Raw genomic sequence first — 8,035 nt, 5'->3', positions numbered from 1 at the left:
AAATGAATGGCCTTTGAACCACAAAATCCTTTCGGTATGAGTATAGGAAATGAAAAATCTTCTCTAAAATGTTGTTTTCTTTTCAAAGCAGTTGTCAATTAAATTAAAAATCAGCCTAAATATCTTGTGTAGTCACATGCTCTTATAAGTTTTTGTTATATGCATATTATCTGCTTTACTGAAAAGACTGTACATCTCATTTTCTTAAGGCAGTCACTATAACTCACTCTACTTGATATTTTTATCAAATCATGAATTTTTTCAAATTCTTCTGCCTTTTGATGCATCTTAGGGACGCTTAGGATTACAGTTACTTTGCCTCTCAAGCCCACCTCCAGCCACAGGCTGCACATGCAGCTCTAACTAAATGATGCCTATGGCAGGGGGGAGAAGGAGCTAAAAAGAAGCTCTTTGCATTTCTTCTGTCCTGTCTGCGTTTCACCGTGCTCTGTTCTCAAAATTGCTTAGCAAAGTCTTGAAACCGTTTATTGACCAAAGCTGACTGGAGCATGTCACAGCCTCTGTCTGCCGCGGCTCTATATTCTGGCCTGAAACAGCGTCAAGCATCCGGCCTGCTCCTGCCATCAGGGCAGGTCACAGGCCTTTAGCACTGACACTGGCTGCTGCTTTTGCCACAGAGAGGCAGAGGAGCTAGTGTCGCATTGCCTAATTTTGACCCAATTTTTCTCTCCATTAAATAGTCATGTGCTTTGGTATGAAAATAGAAAAACAGAGGAAGAGTCTCAGGATGTGGCTGTCTGTTGCAACAGCTTGAAAGCAAGCCAGCACGACTGTATCACTGCACAAAGCAGTCAACAAGCACAGCTGGAGTATATAGTTGAGATAACCCTGGCATTCAGTGTTGGCTTTCTGACTGGGGAGAGGCATCACTCAGAGGGGATTTTGTCATTCTTTTCTCTCTCATTCTTTCTTTTATTATATATATAACCTGAGAAAAAAGGAAAAAAGTAAATTGATAAAAAAATGTTGAGGAAGAAAACCTAAAAAAATTAAAAAAAATTTTTTTCTATTTTAGAATATGGGCCTTAGTAATTTTGTCAAAAAAGAAGAGGTTTCTTGAGGAAAATTAAAAAAAAAACACAAGGGTTTTTCAGAGTTTCTCAACAAAAAGCAGTGAGCTGTTTTGGCTAGTTGAAGTTCTTACATTTATTTTAGCAGCTGTCAGGAGCCTATTTTGAGCTGTGATTTTGCACTGTTATCCACAGTGGGATTTTGGATGGAAGCAGCCCTCCTATCCTTAATTCACTTTTTTGAGTCTCTTCCACAGTGATGTAGAAAGAGGACCTCTGACATGAGGTTATGTATATATATGAATAGCATGTTGAAGTTTTCTAATAATTTGATAGTAAGTTCAGAGAACACAGCTATTTACCTAGGCCCCAGGTAGTATGGCTAAGCAGAAAGCCTTTTCTATGCTATATACAGAGGTATATAGGTATATTCGAATGCTGAGGGACCTGGCGGACTTTATTGTTAAGCCACTCTCCATCATCTTTGAAAGGTCATGGAGAACAGGAGAGGTGCCTGAGGACTGGAAGAAAGCCAGTGTCACCCCAGTCTTCAAAAAGGGCAAGAAGGAGGACCCAGGGAACTACAGGCCAGTCAGCCTCACCTGCATCCCTGCAAAGGTGATGGAGCAGCTCATCCTGGAGGCCATCTCCAAGCATGTGGAGGACAAGAAGGTGATCAGGAGTAGTCAGCATGGCTTCACCAAGGGGAAATCATGCCTAACCAATCTGATAGCCTTCTATGATGGAATGACTGGCTGGGTAGATGAGGGAAGAGCAGTGGATGTTGTCTACCTAGACTTCAGCAAGGCTTTTGACACTGTCTCCCATAACATCCTCATAGACAAGCTCAGGAAGTGTGGGCTAGATGAGTGGACAGTGAGGTGGATTGAGAACTGGCTGAATGGCAGAGCTCAGAGAGTTGTGATCAGCGGCGCAGAGTCTAGTTGGAGGCCTGTAGCTAGCGGTGTCCCCCAGGGGTCAGTCCTGGGTCCAGTCTTGTTCAACTTCTTCATCAATGACCTGGATGAAGGGACAGAGTGCACCCTCAGCAAGTTTGCCAATGATACAAAACTGGGAGGAGTGGCCGATACACCAGAGGGCTGTGCTGCCATTCAGAGAGACCTGGACAGGCTGGAGAGGTGGGTGGAGAGGAACCTCCTGAAGTTCAACAAAGGGAAGTGCAGGGTCCTGCACCTGGGGAGGAATAACCCCAGGCACCAGTACAGGTTGGGGGTTGACCTGCTGGAAAGCAGCTCTGCAGAGAAGGACCTGGGAGTGCTGGTGGACACCAAGTTAAGCATGAGGCAGCAATGTGCCCTTGTGGCCAAGAAGGCCAATGGTATCCTGGGGTGCATCAGGAAGAGTGTTGCCAGCAGGTCGAGGGAGGTGATCCTCCCCCTCTACTCAGCCCTGGTGAGGCCCCATCTGGAGTACTGCGTCCAGTTCTGGGCTCCCCAGTACAAGAGGGATGTGGCACTACTGGAGCAAGTCCAGCGAAGGGCCACAAAGATGATTAGGGGCCTGGAGCATCTCTCTTATGAGGAAAGACTGAGAGAGCTGGGCCTGTTCAGCCTGGAGAAGAGAAGGCTGAGAGGAGATCTTATCAACGTGTACAAGTATCTGAAGGGAGGGTGTCGAGAGGATGGAGCCAGACTCTTTTCAGTGGTGCCCAGCGACAGGACGCGAGGCAATGGGCACAAACTGAAACACAGACAGTTCCATCTGAACATGAGGAAAAACTTCTTCCCTGTGAGGGTGACAGAGCACTGGAACAGGTTGCCCAGAGAGGTTGTGGAGTCTCCTTCTCTGGAGATATTCAAAACCCACCTGGACACGATCCTGTGCAAGGTGCTCTAGGTGACCCTGCTTGAGCAGGGGGGTTGGACTAGATGATCTCCAGAGGTCCCTTCCAACCTCAACCATTCTGTGATTCTGTGATTCTGTATGGTTTTTGACCAAATGCTTCTGGAGTCCCTGATTAATTCTTATGCAGTTAGTACCATGGTAATATATATTTTTTAAAGTCTGGGAAAGAAGAGTGCTTGCCAAAAAAAATGTTATTGTGCCTGATCAGTTGTTTTTCAAGATGAAAAGCTACTACACTAGCTCTGAGTAATATTATCATTTGCTCACTACTTAAATCCCTCAGTAACTTTACAAAATGTTTAGTATGTCAAAACTTTTTTGTGAGCTTTTTTTTAATCTTACACCAGTGTAAACCAGGAGAAACCTACACACACCAGGGTGCTTGACTCTGTGCAAGCAGAGTTGCTCTATTTTTGTGTGTTTCCACCCCAGTTCTGTGCTTCTGGGATTCAACTGCCAGCAGCATTTGGTGAGAGGAGGAGGAAGCAGGCAGAGTGGGAGCTTATCAGCATACAAAAGGTATAGGGAATCCCAAGGAAAATTAAGGTTTTTATTAACCTCATTGTCCCCAGGATCAGGACCTCTGCATTTTACTAACTGTCTGGTGATTGTGCAACTCTCTTTATCTGCATCCTTCCTTTATGTGAGCACAGTAAATCCAGTGTCTTCACCAGATGCAGTGTATAACATTTTTGTAAGAATGGTCTTTGAAGAGCTTCAGATGTTGCTAACACGATGTATTCCACACTCATAGCATATTAGTGCAGTCACTGAGAGCTATGGATGGGCTAGACAGCAGTCCATCAGTTCAGAAGGCAGGGCTGAGGGCCAGCAGGAGGAAATCTCAGGATGGGCCCTCTTGCCGAATGACCTGCTCTGCTGGTCAGGGCACAGGGCAGGGGAGTTTAGTACCACTGCTTAATGACAGGGCTAACCCACACACTTGGGACATCTCTGTGGACCATGGGGCTGTTGAGCCATGCGCCTCTTCACATTAGCTCCTCTACCTTACTCCTAGGTCTAATGAAGCATATTAGGATGATGTGCTGGGAGATTGCCCTGCCTATTGCTTCTCTCAGGGTTTTGAAGAAGAGAAAAACCTCCAAAGCAGCTCATGCTAATGCTGCCTGCTTAGTGTGTGTGGCAGAGCAGAAACACTTTTTGGGGGGTCTTCTGCTAATTCTATTGCTCTGTTTTTTACTTCAGTCCATCCAATGTCTATTCTCATTCCTTTAGGTGCCCTGGACCAAGAAGCATCCCCAGTAAGATTTAAATGCAAGGCATCCACGGGGTCATAGAGGTGGCCAAGCATTCAGATTTACACATGCAAAAGCCACTCCAGGCCAGAGAATTTCTACACATTTTCGTGTACATACACGTGCTAGATGGGTAGGATGCCCACGGTCTGTGCATAGAAAGTAGTATAATGGAAGATGCTGCGCAGAGGAATGAAAGAAGCAATAACTGAAAGCAGCCTCGCAGGGCCGTGGAAGAATTTTATGAAGCTCTGAATCTACTTTATGAAACCTACTTCCCTGCAGGGTTGTGAGCTGGCATGTTAGCAGGGATTCAAATAGCAAAGGATCTCCTGGCCCCATCACTCTATGCATTGCCATGGAGAGGGTCTCTGCAGAGCCTGTGTGTCCTACCAACTCTGTGCACAGTGGAATCCCATTGTTTTTCTTCCAGAGGCGCCTCTAAATCCCTAAGGGCAAGAGCCGATTTTGGATGGTATGCAAGAGTGTTTGAAATGCCTGTTTAGAGCATGCTGCTCTGCTGTGAGAGGTTGAGGAATCTAAGTGAACAGTCAACTTTTTGAGATTTAGGAAACAGTCGTATTTAGGCTAGAGTAAAACCAAATGTTCCCTGGAATGGCAGATGAAGATGGTGTGTTTCACTTCCTGGAATTTAGGGCTGGCAAAGAAGTAATCATTTTAATTCATATCATATCAAGGTCTTCTGCACATTCCTTCTGAATGGGAGATGTTGGAAGTGGAAAGTTGGCTCTGGTTTTTGTGTATTTCCAAAACAAAGTCCTTTCAGTGGTATTCTTAACATAGCTTGAATGATTGAGACAAAAACACCAGAAACTTTTCTTAGAACTCCGCCTTTTGGATACAGATTTTTCTCAGCAACATCTAACAGATCTTTGTATATCCAGCTTGTTATACATAATGTTGTCCTTATGGATATTCTGTTTTACCATTTCAGCTCTCCAAATGTGAAAAACATCATGGGTGATCATTGTAACCTGAAAAACAATAGGCTCATCTTCTTGGTCTGGTTCTCTTCGCACTAACACAGAGGGGTAACTTTGTGGATTTCAACTGCATTATTCCTCATTTACACCATTGCATTTGTGAAGTTAACGGTAATTTTTTCCTATACAGCTAGCAACAAACATTAGTTGATCCATCTCGTCAGTCAAACCCAATCTACTGGACTGTAACTCTCAGACAGCTATATCATGTGTGATATATATATAGGCCTAAAGATTTCCACCCTGATGTGAACAGGAATGGTAGGTAGTCTAAACTTGCACCTTTGTGGATGTGCAGTTGCTTTAATGAACTGCTAAATGCATAATTAGCTTAAATTCTAGCAAGAGAACATAAGCTTCTGCCTATTCTTCCTCCACAGGCTTAGCTGTTTCTTCTACCCTGAATTTTCTCTGCACCAGAAAGACTCATGCTCCTAATGTGGAGCTAATTGCTACACCTAATCGAATTGTCAGCAAAATATTCCCTGTCTGTTTGAAGAATTTAAGGGCTGACATCAATGTATTTCAATAGATGACTGTTACAGTGCAGTCCTGAGACCTGTCACCACCACTGTAAGTACTAGTAGGCTGCAAGCTCTTCCTGTATTCACAGGATGTGGTATTTCTTATATCACAGCCATATTCAGGTTCCAGGGTCTCTACCTAATCCATGGATTCCTGAGACCACAGACTATGCCAAGGTCTTCCCTGACAGAAATAGCCTTTGGAGAGACCTGTCAGGCCACAGGGCACCTTTGGTGCATACCCTGCCAGGTGCTGGGAGTGGGCAAAGCGTTGGATAGCAATGACCACTGTAATAAGGAAGGTGGATTTTTGTCATTTCGTCACCAGTGCACCCATTTCCCTTAACACTGCAGAGGATATTTGATCTTTCTCCCAGCAAAAGATGTAAAACAGTGGCAGCCTGCTGTGGAGAGATTATCAGCGTAGGTGTGCAATACAGCCCAAACTTGCTCCTGCCTCAGCTCTGCCTCCATTGTTAACCTAAGGAACAAAACAAAGCATAAATGTCAAATCTCTTCTTGACTGTTTTAGAGCTTCTGTACAATCTCTCCTTGTTTCTCCCTTCTTCCTGTGGTCCCCAGAGTGATAGCTGAACCCCACTGATGCTCCAGATGAGGAGCCCCAGGCATGACCCTTTCCAGGCTCCTAGGCTACATGCACGCTGCAAGGCAAGAGTGGCCTCGAAAGCAGCCCATGCGCTGCGTGCTTGATGTCTTCACATCCTTCATCCACGTTTTGCGTCCAGGAGAGCCAGACAACTGCCAGGGCATGCTGGCAAGTGTGTCCTTGAGCATATTGCTGTACTCCCCCTGCGGTCACTTCTGCAGGCTCACTGTGTGGTGGGACTGGACGTCCTCAGCAGATGATAGAGGCTCCTGCCCTATCCAAGTAAGTCAGTCATTACGTTGCCATATCCATGTACCAAATTCAAGCTCTGACATCAAGGTGACATCAGATCTCACTTAGTGCTGACTCCTTGCCAAAGAAAGCCACAGTGCTGGAGTATTTTTGGATTTGCCAGCTGTTCTTAGAATCAAAATGGGATCAAAGCAGTCACTCTTGGAAGGTTTTAACCTCTGTAGAGATCTGAAAGCTTTTCTCCCTAAAGGATGCCTCTCCACAGTGTACTTTGGATTTGACTATCATGGCGTCTCCTTTCTGCTGCTGATCTTGGAGACGCCACAGAAGTTCTAGAGTAGGCGAAGATGAGCGCTACCGGCCCTGTGGAGTTGGGCAATGGAGCCCATGGTGTCTGTGCTCACAGCCTCTGCTGATTTTATTTTTGCTTCTGGGTGGGAATCCAGCAGTTGGTTTTAATCCCAATTTAGAACACATCTTTCTCAGAGTCTGGCTCTCTGCTTGTGTAACATTGCGATGCTGAGATATTCTGGGCACTTTTACTAACCATTGCAGATATGTATTCTTGGAGACTGTAGTGAGGGTGTTTTTCCGTGCAGGGCCACATGTTTGAGTGATTCCAGCTGGGAAACCCACTCTCTCTGGTGGTCTGATGAAGCCCAAGTTTATTGACCTTCATAAAACTGTGCCACCCACTGCAGTAAGATCCCCCCTCCATGCCACACACATCATACTTCTCACTAGTCACCCCACTGCCCTGGGACTTTACTCTTGCTACCTCTTGATTTTGGCCAGGCAGGACAGTTTAGCAGCTAGGATGGCACACAAGAAGAAAAGAGGAAAAGAGGCTACAGTGAATGACAGTAGCCTTCACTCAGGCACCAGTGCACTCTGAGGGATCCAACATGATTGTTGAAACCAAATCTGTTACATTCTTAATTCCCAATAATCTCTGCTGCTGGAATGGGACACGAACATTCTCTGCTGTGATCCTGCTTCTCTCCTACTCTTCTAAATAATGAGGGGTGATATTTATAAAAGGTAACTGCCTCTCCTAGTTTCTCTTGTGACCTTTATCTCTATTCAGATGCTAATGATAGTTTAAACCAACGTTTGTGATTCAAGGGCCTAAAGCAAAGCTAGGCAGAAGGTCTGTTAAACCGTAAAGGAGCTAGCTATTTTTAACTCTCCTTCTTTCCTAAGTCAATATTGGGATAAGCAGCAACGAAAAAAAACAACATATGGAAAAGGAATTTGAAGGAGGGAGAGCTTTAGAAGCAGGCAGAACAAGCAGTCCCACGGGACAAAGGGCAGCAGAGGGGCACTGGCAGGTGCTAAGTGGGCTGTGGGACCATTTGTCTCCCAGAAAGAAGGCACTCAGCTCTTCAGATATTTACAATGGCTTCTGGCCACTCAAACTGTCTGACTACCTGTTAGAGAATATCGGACTGAAGCTGTCTAGAATTAATTGCTTAGCATAACTTGCTTAGCATTA

Source organism: Apteryx mantelli, chromosome 5 (assembly GCF_036417845.1).
Source record: "Apteryx mantelli isolate bAptMan1 chromosome 5, bAptMan1.hap1, whole genome shotgun sequence".
NCBI classification, from domain to species: Eukaryota; Metazoa; Chordata; class Aves; order Apterygiformes; family Apterygidae; genus Apteryx; species Apteryx mantelli.
Note: the sequence above shows the minus strand (reverse complement) of the source record.